Source organism: Leptodactylus fuscus, chromosome 2, assembly GCF_031893055.1.
Source record: "Leptodactylus fuscus isolate aLepFus1 chromosome 2, aLepFus1.hap2, whole genome shotgun sequence".
NCBI lineage: Eukaryota > Metazoa > Chordata > Amphibia > Anura > Leptodactylidae > Leptodactylus > Leptodactylus fuscus.
Genome location: NC_134266.1, coordinates 176,333,256 through 176,348,644, shown reverse-complemented (window position 1 = coordinate 176,348,644; position 15,389 = coordinate 176,333,256). Strand labels below are relative to the sequence as shown.

Below are 15,389 nucleotides of genomic sequence, written 5' to 3'. Positions count from 1 at the left end.
TGCGCCACCCTCTGCTCGCATGCTGTGGCGCAGGAGGCGTGTGCAGTTTGATAACTTGCTTAGAGTTTTTGGTTACATTGTCTGAACACTGTCCTATTCCTTCACCTTGTTAATTGATTTTCCACCACACCCGTCTCCTTCACCTTCTTTTCCCTCTGCTCCTCTAAGAGTTAAGTTTTGTTTTGCGTTGTGATTGACAGCCTGCCTTCCTATCAGGTTCAGGGTGGGTTCTATCTCCCTATTTATTCTTGGTTCGCATTCATATTGTTGCTTGCTATTGCCTTGTGCTTGCTGGCGTTTTCTCTTGCTGTTTTGTTACTTGTATTCTTAATCCTGACCATTGGCTTTCCCTACTGACTAGTCTTTTGGACTTCGATTTGGCACTGCATTGCTCTACTCTTACCGAACCCTGGCTAGCTGACCTCCCTTTGCTGTTGTTTGTCTTGTCTATGTTTTGTGTGTCACATATATAGGAAGGGATCGTCTCCAAGTTGCCGCCTATTACATAGGATAGGACTAGTCAAGCAGGAAGGGACAGTGGGGGGGCTTCAGCTTAGGGCTCACTGTCTCTTGTGTCCCTTCCTCCAGGGTTCTCCAGCAGCTACTGGGGAATTGTCATCTAAGCACTGAGGAACTGCTGTCTGCCCTTCCCTAACATCAAGAGTGAACGCTGTAAAAACGAAGTCCCTAAGTTTCACAAATGCACTTTTTCTTCAAATCCACCCCATTCTGATTTTTTTGCCGGCTTCCCAGTACACTGTACATAATAATAACTGCTACCATTATGAAGATCAGTTTGTCTCACAAACATTAAGCCCTCATATGGCTCTGCGGGGATTGCAATTTTTTTGTCCACTAGAAATAGCAATTACCAATAATGCTATTACAGACTGTGAGGTCCAAATTCTGTTTATTACCCCTGGTAATCCATCAATTGGCTGTGCGGATTTAAAGGGCAACCATAAGGATTCTGAACCCCCAGCAGATTATTACTGATATGTTTTCATCTCAAAATGATGAGATACAAAATGACATTATACTATGAAATTGATATTTACCCAATTTCATAATTTTCCTTTTTTTCTCCACCTTCCCTATACATGTTTTGCTTTCTTTATGAATTAATATTTTAATATGAATTTTCTACTAGTGTTTTACTGCATGTTTTTAGGGCACTGCATAAAATACCTCCATTTGGAAGTAACAGTTAACACAACCTGTGATATGTACATTAGATAGTTGTAATTCTTTCATCAGGGTGCTGTTTTGTAAAGGATTTAATAAATCTTCATCCAGTGTTTAAGAAATGTTTCAGTATTTCTGGTATGTATCCAGCTGCTATTCATCGTGACAGCTAGTAATCTACTACAGGACTCTTGACCTTCACTTCCATGTCTTGCTATAAACAAGGAGAGATGGCAAAGCTACAGGAGTTCTTCAGGTGGGTTTAAATAGCAGAAAGAAGACAATTTGTGAGACTGTGGTAATGAATGGATTACCTGCTTCACCCCAAGATGTAAACATGGCATGTAAAGGTTTAAAACAATATTACACATTTCACAATAAGTGAGTAATTGTTTAATTATACTGTAACACACAGGAATGGATATTTTATCATGTATTCAAAGGGGACCACAATAGTAAACAATCCCTTAGACTCGTGCTCGCTTCAGCAGCACATATACTAAAATTGGAACGATACAGAGAAGATTAGCATGGCCCCTGCGCAAGGATGACACGCAAATTCGTGAAGCGGTCCATATTTTCACGCAATTCCTCACCACAAATATTTCCTTTCCACCTCTTTCCTGCGGTAAAACCTTTTTTTCAAAAAAAAAAATCCCTTAGACTTCACAGTCTCTAAAGATCATAGTTTCTAAGGAGTTAAACACTCATGAGTTGCGTTATGTCCAGTGCTTAAATTGGGGAAAAATTTTAGGGGGAACTCTGAAATAATTATACCCAGGTATAATGATAGTGGGGTTCTTTAAACCGGAACGCTGAAAGACATGTTGTAATTATGCCGGAATTGAGTTTTGGCGCATTCTGGCCCAATTTAAGCATTGGTTATGTCTGATTGCAGACGCCACACACTATAAGTTACAGCTAAGACCCGCTACTTATGCTACAAGTGTTAAAGTCTTTCATTATGTGTCATATACAGTCCTATGAAAAAGTTTGGGCACCCCTATTAATCTTAATCATTTTTAGTTCTAAATATTTAGGTGTTTGCAGCAGCCATTTCAGTTTGATATATCTAATAACTGATGGACACAGTAATATTTCAGGATTGAAATGAGGTTTATTGTACTAACAGAAAATGTGCAATATGCATTAAACCAAAATTTGACCGGTGCAAAAGTATGGGCACCTCAACAGAAAAGTGACATTAATATTTAGTAGATCCTCCTTTTGCAAAGATAACAGCCTCTAGTCGCTTCCTGTAGCTTTTAATCAGTTCCTGGATCCTGGATAAAGGGATTTTGGACCATTCCTCTTTACAAAACAATTCAAGTTCAGTTAAGTTTGATGGTCGCCGAGCATGGACAGCCCGCTCTCAAATGATCTGAAAACAAAGATTGTTCAACATAGTTGTTCAGGGGAAGGATACAAAAAGTTGTCTCAGAGATTTGACCTGTCAGTTTCCACTGTGAGGAACATAGTAAGGAAATGGAAGACCACAGGGACAGTTCTTGTTAAGCCCAGAAGTGGCAGGCCAAGAAAAATATCAGAAAGGCAGAGAAGAAGAATGGTGAGAACAGTCAAGGACAATCCACGGACCACCTCCAAAGAGCTGCAGCATCATCTTGCTGCAGATGGTGTCACTGTGCATGGTCAACAATACAGCGCACTTTGCACAAGGAGAAGCTGTATGGAAAGAAGCTGTTTCTGCAAGCACACCACAAACAGAGTCGCCTGAGGTATGCAAAAGCACATTTGGACAAGCCAGCTTCATTTTGGAAGAAGGTCCTGTGGACTGATGAAACAAGGATTGAGTTGTTTGGTCATACAAAAAGGCGTTATGCATGGCGTCCAAAAAAAACAGCATTCCAAGAAAAACATTTGCTACCCACTGTAAAATTTGGTGGAGGCTCCATCATGCTTTGGGGCTGTGTGGCCAATGCCGGCACCGAGAATCTTGTTAAAGTTCAGGGTCGCATGGATTCAGTATCAGCAGATTCTTGAGAATAATGTTCAAGAGTCAGTGACGAAGTTGAAGTTACGCCGGGGATGGATATTTCAGCAAGACAATGATCCAAAACACCACTCCAAATCGACTCAGGCATTCATGCAGAGGAACAATTACAATGTTCTGGAATGGCCATCCCAGTCCCCAGACCTGAATATCATTGAACATCTGTGGGATGATTGGAAGCGGGCTGTCCATGCTCGGCGACCATCAAACTTAACTGAACTTGAGTTGTTTTGTAAAGAGGAATGGTCCAAAATACCTTCAACCAGGATCCAGGAACTGATTAAAAGCTACAGGAAGCGACTAGAGGCAAAAGGAGGATCTACTAAATATTAATGTCACTTTTCTGTTGAGGTGTCCATACTTTTGCACCGGTCAAATTTTGGTTTAATGCATATTGCACATTTTCTGTTAGTACAATAAACCTCATTTCAATCCTGAAATATTACTGTGTCCATCAGTTATTAGATATATCAGACTGACATGGCTGCTGCAAACACCAAAATATTTAGAACTAAAAATGTTTAAGATTAATAGGGGTGCCCAAACTTTTTCATAGGACTGTATATTCATGCACACTATGGATCTCCTAAACATCACCCAACTTTAACTTCTTAGCAAGATATTTTTCTGATTAGATTACAAAAGACTCGGGGAGCGGGGTTAGCTGTTGAAGGAGACAGATGTGTGTGGCAGAGCTCCCTGCTTCACAGCACTTAATCCACACAAATTTTGCTGCATCTGGGGCCAAACATTGCTTTTAACACCCCGAGGTACTCCCCCGTACCTCTGCGCTTCTGTCTGGGGTGTTCTTTGCCCGATCTATGGCCTGCACGAGTCGGTGAAGATTTGGGCCTGCTCCTGCAACCGGGCGCCGGCCATCTTGGGCCTACATCTCCGCCTGCCACTGGCTCTCGTGGATCACCGCTGCCGGGCGCACGAGACTCTGCATTGGCCGGACTTCCACCCTACTGTTACCCACCCGCGGAGTGCCAACTTACCTCCATCCCTGGTGCTCCTGGCGTCTGGCTCGGCTCCATTCTTCCTGCCCAGCAGCCATCTTGGGTGGGCTGTGACAGCATCCTCGACCTGGACGACGTGGGATGGTGAGCTTGACAGACATCTGGCCCGAATTCGGAAAGGTGCCGACCCGACTGGCTTTGGGGCATCATTTATCCTCCTTTTCTGCTGCGGATGCTCCCTCCTCGATCCCTACTGCCGGGATCCCTGCATGCTTGCTGGAACAGTTCATTCTAACATAGATCCAAATAAACTGATGATGGTAAAATAGTAGTAGTGTAATGGCTCAACATACTATTTCCGTTCAGTTTCTTCGCTTGGTTCTCCCATGTTTGCTTGGCTTTTCTCATGGGTTCGTTGGCTTTTTCATTGTGAGCGCAGTGGAGACAGAGACTGATGTGAGCAATAAACTGTACAGCACTGAGGAACATTTCATGCCGTATAAGCTACAGAAAATTAAAACATAAAGCACACACAGGTAAAAAGAGATTAAGGCTAAAGCCCCACGTAATAGACCAAAGCAAAAAAGCACTGTGGGAAAAACCGCAGCAGCAACGCATCATGGTTTTTCCTGCAGCTCTTTGAAAAGAAAGCATAAGTTTTTCCCACTACATTTTTCTGCTGCACCCAGCTATGTGGCGCCTTAGTCTAAAGATGTTATATGTCTTGCAGTGGGGGTTATGAGTTTGCAAATGAAATGTCACAGCTGTGGTCAATGACCTGAAAATCAGATACATGGTGCTGAATTTAAACAGGAAGTATATTAGGAAGTGTTTTGTATTGACACATCTTACACTTTTTAAAAAACTGGGTAACCCCTTTAAAACAATGGAAGTCGGTAGTGCTTTCTATGCTTTCTGTCATTGCTTAGTTGTTTCTTTTGAAGGTTATTTTGTAAATTCTTTATTAGAGTTTTAGGCTACATTCACATCTGTGTCAAAATCTTTAAAGGAGACACTATCGCATTGTCCACCTCAAACTGGTGACTAATGGCGTCCTGCAAAACCAACAGACCCCATTACAGTTAATAGGGTCTATTAGGCTCCATATGTAACCATTATTTTAGGGTATGCCTGTTGATTGTTCTGGTTCTCCGGTGGTCCAGAACGATGGGGAGGCTGGCGCAGATGTGATTTTAGTGACAGTCTGTCTCAAATACCTCTTTACTTTTTGCTGTGTAAACGACTTCTTACAAGTATGAAAATCTCACATATCTGTTTGACATCAGTGAACTCATTCAGACTGAACCAGATTTGACCCAATTTTCCAAAAATTTTGGATTTGAATGAAATCAAAACTTTGGGGGTTTGTTACCCATGAACTAGAAGTGCAATTGTTATACTCTGGGGTTCAGTGATACTCCGGGGCCCATGACATCACCCAGGAAGCTGAAAGAGACCAGAATAGGACCCATAAAGGGCGCTGGACACCACAAGGAGGCTCAGAAAACATGAGGAAAGGTGAGTATAACTGTTTGCTATTTTTTTATGCCTCCGCTGGGCCTCCACCTATTATACTTTGGGATCTCTTCATAATATTTCCACTTCTACTTCTATATGAACAAATTAGGACCGAAATGAATTGTAGGGTTGACTTATTGAAACACGACACAAAACGAATCTTTCGAGGTTCGCCCATCTCAAATGTCTATCCAGAGGAGTCATATAATAAAATTAGAAAAAAGAGGTACACACAATCTATTGAGTCATATAAAGAGTCAACACATAAAAGTACTGTATAACCCACTTTTTGGGATATGTCAGTCATTGGTAGAGGATTCCCTATAACAAACTTATATTTCTGTTAAATGCTATTTAGTATGTAACACAAAGCTATCTCAATTTCCTGTCTGTTGATTCTGCTAATTTGTGTAGTTTTTCAAGCTGAGTTTTACATACATATTGGAAAAAATGAAAACATAACATAAAATATTCAAGAATGTCAAGGCTCGTGAGGTTTAAGAGCTGTAATATTGACATGTTTTAGAAGCAGTACTTGGCTTTCTGAAGACTGCAGTGCACAGACCTTCAAAAGACGCTATGATTTTGTCAAAAGATTGGAAGGTAGCTTCAGAAAAATGAAAGGAAACATCAAATAATAACCAACCTGCTTGAGTACATCTTGAATTTTTTCTCAAGATCTCCCTGGGGTTTCCATGTAAGACTTTTTTTTTCTCTTCTAAGCCCCATTTCACTAGGGGATACAGAGACTTTTTTTTTCCACGGAAGTAGAAAAATAGGACAAGGACTGCTGTGTCAGAGCTGCAATCAGATGGAGCACTTTGGTAAGCAATAATACAGTACAGAGCGCTATTATTGTAAAGGATCACATGCCAGTCAAGTTTTACAAGGTGACTGCTGGAAAGATACAAAAGAAGCATAAAATAGGGAATGCGAGGAAAAGACCTGAGTACATATACAGTTATTCACTAAGTGAATATTCTACATTAGAAAGGTAAAACTTTTATACTAAAGTAATATAATATTTAATGACATTATATCCATATAATATAAAGAGATGATTGCTTAAAATAAAGCTTTTCTGGTACAGATTTCAGGTTTGGAGAGACAGTTTGCTGCATATTATTATGTAACATGATATAGATATATATTGCAGCATGTTCTTCCACTAATTCTTGCAGTATTCCTTTTCTTTCTTTTTCTTTTTTGGTAGAGTTGGAAGGGACCTCAAGGGCCATCGGGTCCAACCCCCTGCGAGTGCAGGTTTTCCTAAATCATCCCAGCTATATGTTTATCCAGATTCCGCTTGAAGATTTCCATTGATGGAGCGCCCACCACCTCCCGTGGCAGCCTATTCCACTCTCTCACTCCCCTCACTGTCAGAAAGTTTTTCCTAATGTCTAATCTGTATCTCTTTCCCTTTAGTTTCATCCCATTGCTTCTTGTACTTCCTTGTGCTAATGAGAATAGGGTAGATCCCTCTGCACTGTGACTACCTTTCAGATATTTGTAGACTGCTATTAAATCTCCCCTCAGCCTTCTCTTCTGCAAACTAAACAATCCCAGTTCTTTTAGCCGCTCCTCATAGGACATGGTTTGCAGACCTTCCACCATTTTGGTTGCTCTTCTCTGGACTTGCTCCAATATATCGATGTCTTTCTTGAATTGAGGCGCCCAGAACTGTACACAGTATTCCAGGTGTGGTCTGACCAGGGAAGAGTACAGCGGAATAATGACCTCTCGATCTAGATTCAATGCTTGTCTTAATACATCCCAGAATTTTATTAGCCTTTTTTGCAGCAGCACCGCACTGTTGGCTCATGTTGAATTTGTGATCTACTATTATGCCCAAGTCCTTTTCCCCTCTGCTATCACTTAGTTCTATTCCTCCCATACTATATATGTTTTTTACATTTCTGTTACCAAGATGTAGAACTTTGCATTTGTCCCTGTTAAATCCCATTTTGTTGGCCTCAGCCCATTGTTCCAGTGTGTCTAAGTCCTTTTGAATACACTCTCTCTCCTCTCTAGTGTTGGCTATTCCTCCTATCTTCGTATCATCTGCAAATTTTATGAGTTCCCCAATAATTCCATCATCCAGATCATTTATAAAGATATTAAAAAGTACTGGGCCCAGAACAGAGCCCTGCGGCACCCCGCTTTTGACTTTCTTCCAGTTCGATGTGTAGCCATTTAGTATTACTCGTTGTGCCCGATCATTAAGCCAGTTGTGAATCCACCTAACTGATTTTTTGTCAAAGCCATAATTAATCATTTTTTCAATAAGAAGGTTATGTGATACTTTATCAAATGCTTTACTGAAGTCAAGATATACTATGTCCACGGCATTCCCTTGGTCCAACCATTCAGTGATTTTGTTGTAGAAGGAAATCAGGGTTAGTCTGACAAGATTTATTGGTCATAAAGCCGTGCTGGCTCTGGTTAATTAATGCCTTCCCATCCAGGTACCGAAGTAAATGTTCCTTGACAATTTGCTCAAAGATTTTTCCTGCTATCGAGGTCAGACTTACCGGCCTGTAATTTCCTGGATCGTCCCTTTTCCCCTTTTTGTAGATGGGGACAACATTTGCCCTTTTCCAATCTAAAGGGACCACTCCTGTTTCCCATAACTTACCGAAGATTATAGCAAGGGGTTCTGTTATTTCCTCTGCTATCTCTTTCAGGACTCTAGGGTGTAAATCATGGTTTCCTGTAACTTGGCTAAGTGCTCTCTTACCAGACCTTCGCTTATAGTCAGCTTGGAGTCCTCCTTCCCCTCATCTCCATCACCATTAATGTCGATATTTCCATTAGTTTCTTGGGAGAAGACAGATACAAAATATGAATTTAGTAGCTCCACCTGCTGTTCCACCATGTTAACTGTTTCTCTTTTGTCATTCTTCAGGACTCCAATGGTCTCCTTCACTTTTCTTTTGCTTTTAACATATCCCCAAAATCCTTTTACCTTACTCTTTGCCTCTTTTGCAAGCTTCAATTCGTGTTCAGCCTTAGCTCCTTTGATGCTTGTCTTGCAGAGTCTGCAGACTGCTGTGTACTCTTCCTTAGGTATAGTTCCCATCTTCCACTTTTTGTATGTTTCCTTTTTCCTTTTTAGCAGGTTATGTAATTTTTTGGTCATCCATCCTGATATTTTTAGGTGCTTCCCATTTTTCTTCCTTCTAGGTATTGTTAGTTCCTGTGCTTTAATGATTTCCCTACGGAAGATTTCCCACCCTTCATGTGCATTTTTGTGCTTAAGAATTTTGCACCATGGAATTCTGCTAACCCTTGCCTTCAGGCTCTTGAAGTCTGCCCTGCTAAAGTCGAGCCTTGAAGTCTGTGTCTTCTCAGGTCTTCTTCTTCTTGCAACCCCAAACTCAAGTATAGCATGATCGCTGAATCCCAGTGTCCCTGCTACCCGTAGTCCCTTAACCATGTGTTCTTTGTTGGTTAGGACTAGGTCCAAAATGGATGTTCCTCTCGTGTTTTCTTCTACTAGCTGGGCAATGAAGTTGTCTGCTAGAGAGGATAAAAATTTGATGGAGCCTTTACTCTTGGCTGTGTGGGTTTCCCAATGAATGTCAGGGTAATTGAAGTCTCCCATGATCACTATTTCATGTTTATTTGAGAGCGTGGTCATTTGCTGTGAAAAAATCTCATCCATGTCTTCTGTCTGTCCTGGTGGTCTGTAATAAACGCCTAGTATGATGTCCTTATCATTGTTTTTCCCTTGAATTACTACCCAAATAATTTCCAGTAGATTATCATTCTGTAAAACTGTCATTTCTGTGGAGATGTGTTCTTTTTTAACATACAATGCAACTCCACCCCCTCTTTTATTAGTTCTATTCTTTTTGAATAAGTTGTATCCTTCCATCTGTATGTTCCAATCATGCATGTCGTTCCACCAGGTTTCTGTGATGCCGATGACGTCATAGTTTTCCTTGTGTATCATCAGCTCTAGTTCTCCTTGTTTGTTTCCCATACTTTGTGCGTTTGTGTAAAAACATTTCAGATTGTGCTCTGCTGTATCCTTTTTCGTAATTTCCTTCTGAGTATCCTGTCTTGGGTCCTCTTTACCACATCTAGTAACCTTGTTAAGTATGTCTTTTAGCTGCATGTTCTTGTCTTTCTTTTTTCTTCCCATCCCCTCTTCTTCTAGTTTAAAGCCCTTCTGATGAGTGTGGCAAGTCTTCTGGCAAATATGTTTTTCCCAGGTTTTGTGAGATGTATCCCGTCTCTAGCAAGGAGTCCATCGTAGAGGTAATTCACGCCATGGTCCAAAAATCCAAATCCTTGCTCTCGGCACCACCGTCGAAGCCAGGTGTTTACCTCTAGTATTCTATTCCATCTCCTGATGCCATGACCATCAACTGGGAGGATTGATGAGAATACTACTTGTGCATCCAGTTCCTTCACTGTCTTCCCCAAATTTTCAAAGTCTTTATAGATAGTTGGTAAATCATTTTTTGCCGTGTCGTTTGTACCCACATGTATCAGTAGGAATGGGTAGTCGTCCTTGGAGCTGAGGAGGCTTGGTATCCTATCGGCCACATCCTTGATTTTTGCTCCTGGGAGGCAGCATACTTCTCGTGCGGTTAAGTCTGGCCTGCAGACAGCTGCCTCTGTGCCTCTTAGCAGTGAGTCACCCATAATCACTACTCTTCTTTTCTTCCTTGCAACACCATTTCTTGTTGCTCCTGATTGTCTCTGGGTGACTTTTGTTTCTTCTTTTGCTGATAGGTTATTTTTGTCATTTTCATCCGCCTGCATGAGAGTTTCATATCGGTTACTTAGCTGTGTGAGTGGTGATGGCCTTGTGATCCATTTGCATCTCTTGGTCACATGTGTCCAGTTTTCTGCCTCTGTAGGTTCTCTCAAGTATTCTTCCCTTACTGTATTCGGGGGACTTGCATCAGTCTCTGCAACTGTAGGCTCTCTAGCACTTTCATCCCCTACTGTGTTCTGGAGGCTTGCTTCAGCTTCATCAATGAAGACCTCACTTTCTTTGATGCTTCTCAACGTCACTATTCTTTCTTCCAACCTCTGCACTTTTTCTTCTAAAAGGGCCACTAGTTTACATTTCATACAGGTGAAGTTGGCTTTATGGTCCGGCAGATCTGTAAACATATAGCAAGTGTTGCAGCTCACCATGTGGGTTTTCTCCTCTTCCATGTTTCTCATTAAATTTGGATGAATGATCTTGTATATGTTTTGTTTTGGGTTTTTTTCTCGCCTGACGCCGTCTACGATGTCCTCTAACCAGCGAGACCCAGCAATTCCCAGCAATCGATAAGATTAAGGCGACTCTTCTCCTCTTCCCAGAATGCACCAGAAATATTCAGATGAGCTTCCAATCCCAGGTTTTTCCACCCCTCATTATTTCCTCCTTAAAGGTGTTGTCCATAATTTAGTTTATTGAATACACTTAGAATAGGCCATAAATGTCAGATTTTTAGGGGCCCAGCAGTGGTTCCCCACATGGATCAGCTATTTGGGATTGCTTCTTGCATACTATACATTTCACACAGCCAGAAGCAGATAGCTCTGTTATCTATATAGTGACCAGGTGCCATTACTGTAGCTCTGTTCCCAATGAAATCAATAGGAATTAAGCTGCAATAATGATGTCACTATTAGAGATGAGCGAACACTAAAATGTTCGAGGTTCGAAATTCGATTCGAACAACCGCTCAATGTTCGTGTGTTCGAACGGGTTTCGAACCCCATTATAGTCTATGGGGAACAGATACTCGTTAAGGGGGAAACCCAAATCCGTGTCTGGAGGGTCACCAAGTCCACTATGACACCCCAGGAAATGATGCCAACACCTCTGGAATGACACTGGGACAGCAGGGGAAGCATGTCTGGGGGCATCTAACACACCAAAGACCCTCTATTACCCCAACATCACTGCCTAACAACTACACACTTTCCACATTCAAAAAAACCTCTATCAAAGTGGGAAAATACCTGGAAACCTTCTTTACTCCCCAAATGGATGGACACAAACCCCAATTTAAGCTCAACAAACAGTAACAACCACCCCTTTAAATCACGTTCCCCATGACAACCAGAATGGAATAGGCAATGGGAATTCCAAAAGCCCTCACCCTTAACTGTCATTTTGAGTGTGTGTGTGTGTGTGTGTGTGTGTGTGTGATGTGGTAAGACCTTCCAAAATTCACTTTTCTAGCCCTTAACATGAGCCCTTCCAAACAAAGTTACAGGACCTTAAGCTGAGCTACCAGCAGAGATTGAGGCCCTTGGCATGAGTAGAGCCTTGCACCAGCAGTGTTTTTGGCACTTAGGGTGAGTTGAGCCTTGTACCAGCGTGTGTCCCTTAACATCAGGCGGGCCCTAAGTTCTGCGCTTTGCACAAAAGTTCCACATTAACTAGGCTGAATGGTACAAAGATTAGTAGGCCCGAGAACCAGGAACAGGTCTTGCAATGGCTGTCGGATAACGCTTAAAGCACATTGTCCACCAGCCAGTCAGCCTCTACCTCCTCTTACCCAACAGTCTTGTCCTCCTTCCACCCAAAATTCCCAATCTTCCCAGAACAATAACCCCAACTGTCCCTGCTCCCCAGAGCTGTTCTCCCTTCCTTTGACTGTACCGCAACCTGCCCCTCCATTTCGCGATTCCACGGACCTAACAGACGAGTATCTGTGTCCAGATGCTCAAACACTAGAGTCTCCTCCATTCCATCTCCGGTCGATTTGGTGGCGGATGACCAGCAACCCACCCTCATCGACGACGATGAGACGCAGTTGCTGTCAGGGCAGCCAGTTGACATGCGCATTGTGCAGGAGGAGGAGGCGAGACAGGAGTTGGAAGAGGAGGTGGTGGACAACGAGGACACCGACCCCACCTGGACAAGGCGGATGTCAAGCTGGGAAAGTAGTGTGGATGTTGAGGCAGGTGCAGCACCAAAAAGGGTAGCTAGAGGCAGAGACATGTCCAGAGGCAGAGGTCAGCTGCTTTGCCGAAGCCAGGCCAGACCCGGAATGTCCGAAGATGTTCCCTTTTGTACCCAGCCCAGAAAAACTCCCCCATCGAGGGCACGTTTCTTGAAGGTGTAGAGTTTTTTCAAGGAATGCGCCGAGGACAGATATAGTGTCGTCTACACAATTTGCCTCTCGAAATCGAGTAGGGGCCCTGAGAAGAGCAACCTGTCCACCACTTCAATGCACCGTCATTTGGAATCCAAGCAATGGAATCAGTGGCTGGCAGCAACGGCAGGAGAAACGTCGCCCGCCGTTCATGCCACTGCCTCTGCTCACAGTGCTGGCGATGCACTCCAGAGGACTCCGCCACTTTGTTGACTTCTCCCTCATCCTCCCCTGTTTCTGTCTTATCTCCTTCTCCTGCACCATCAAAGGCACCATCAGGCGCTTCTTTACAACAACCCACCATCTCTCAGACATTGGAGCGCCGGCAGAAATACACCACTAACCACCCACCCACGCAAGCCTAGAACGCCAACATCGCTAAACTGCTGGCCCAGGAGAGGTTGGCGTTCCGACTTGTTGAAACTCCCGCCTTCCCGGACCTGATGGCAACTGTGGCACCTCATTATGCCGTCCCTAGCCGTCTCAACTTCTCCCGGTGTGGCGTCCCCACCTTGCACCAGCACGTGTCACTCAACATCAGGTGGGCCCTTAGTTCCGCGCTTTGCTGCAAGGTCCACTTGACCACCGACACTTGGACAAGCGCCTGTGGTCAGGGATGCTGCAGTGCTTATCTTTAATGACAGGCAGGGTGAATGTGGTGGAGTCTGCAAACTGGGGTGGCCTATCTCCTCTCCCAGGCCAAAATTCATGGCAGGAGTAGACTGAAACCCTACGACGCTGCAACCTCCACCACAGCTACTAGCGGCAAACGCTAAAACACTGGTGTGGGGAGACGTCAGCAGGCGGTGCTGAAGCTCATCAGCTTGGGGGACAGACAGCACAGTGCCTCCGAGGTCAGGGATGCCATCCTGGCTGAGATGGCATTTTTTTTTCCCTGCTACACCTGGGACCTGGCATTTTTACACCTGTGATAATGGCTGGAACCTGGTAGCGGCTCTGGAGCTTGCCAGCCTCCAACACATTCCATGTTTGGCCCACGTCTAACCTAGTGGTGCAAAGTTTTTTAAAAACATACCCAAATGTACCGAAGCTACTGTTGAAAATGCGGCGCTTGTGCGCCCACTTTTGCAAGTGCACAGGAGTCGCTGCTAGCCTAAAAACACTCTACCAAGGCCTACATCTGTCCAAACACAGGCTGTTGTCCGTCATTCACACACGCTGAAACCCTACAATACCATATCTTGAGCAGGGTGTGTGAGCTGCACAGACCTTTGATGGAGTTCCATCTACAAAACCCAAGGGTTCCTCAAAGTCAGCTCCCAAAGTTTCTGCACCATGAGTTTCCAGGGGTGGCAGAGTTATGGCTAGGGGCAGAGGCATGGATAGGGATGATGTCTAGGGGCAAAAGCAGTGTGGATGTGGAGGCAAGCTAAGCAGGAAAAACTGGGGGTACAAGCTAAGGCATGGACTGGGGTGATGTCTAGGGGCAAAAGCAGTGTGGATGTGGAGGCAAGCTAAGCAGGAAAAACTGGGGGTACAAGCTAAGGCATGGACTGGGGTGATGTCTAGGGGCAAAAGCAGTGTGGATGTGGAGGTAAGCTAAGCAGAAAAAACTGGGGGTACAAGCTAAGGCATGGACTGGGGTGATGTCTAGGGGCAAAAGCAGTGTGGATGTGGAGGCAAGCTAAGCAGGAAAAACTGGGGGTACAAGCTAAGGCATGGACTGGGGTGATGTCTAGGGGCAAAAGCAGTGTGGATGTGGAGGCAAGCAAAGCAGGGAAAATGGTGGCTAGAGGCAAAGGGATGTCCATAGGCAGCAAGGGCAAAGATGCAAAACTCTCCCGTTTCAAGAATTTTCCTGACTTGTCTCCCCACAAAACATTCCTGGGAGGAGGGCTGAAACACCACCCTCCTCCTCCTCCGCTGTTAGATTGACCCCAGCTACGAGCTGAAAACGCTGCAACACTGGTGTGGGGAGACGTCAGCAGGCTGGGCTGAAGCTCATCAGCTTGGGAGACGGACAGCACACTGCCTCTGAGGTCAGGGATGCCATCCTGGATGAGATGGCAATTTGTTTATCCCCACTGCCCCTGGGGCCAGGCTTTTTTGTCTTGTTGGAGGGCTCTGGAGCTTGCCAGCCTCCAACACGTTCCATGCCTGGCCCACGTGTTCAATGTAGTGGTGCAATGATTTTTAAAAACATACCCCAAATTAGCTGAGCTAAGGGTGAAAGTGCGGCACTTGGACACCCACTTTCCCAAGTCTACAGTACCTGGAGCTAGCCGCAATACACTCCAGCAAGGCCTACATCTGCCTGAAGCACCTACTGTTGTGCGAGGTCATCACACTCTCTAACCCTAGATACCGTATGTTCAGCAGGGTGTGTGAGCAGCAGAGACCTTTGATGGAGTACCATCTACAAAACCCAAGGGTTCCTCAGAGTCAGCTCCCTCACTTTCTGCACCATGAGTTTCCATGGGTGGCAGACTTATGGCTAGAGGCACAGGCATGGATAGGGGTGATGTGTAGGGGCAAAAGCAGTGTGGATGTGGAGGCAAGCTAAGCAGCAAAAACTGGGGGTACAAGCAGCCGGTGGCATCATCACTGACAAGCACAGCTGTCTGTCAGCTGACAGGCTGA

The 15,389-nt window shown here is 44.2% G+C and overlaps 1 non-coding gene across 1 annotated transcript; it reads left to right on the top strand.

The window, feature by feature from the left end:
• Positions 1-1,660: 1,660 nt before the first annotated feature.
• On the top strand, positions 1,661-1,767 carry LOC142196341 (U6 spliceosomal RNA). The gene has a single exon (XR_012715186.1). It is a non-coding gene; the product is annotated as a U6 spliceosomal RNA (small nuclear RNA).
• Positions 1,768-15,389: the final 13,622 nt, after the last annotated feature.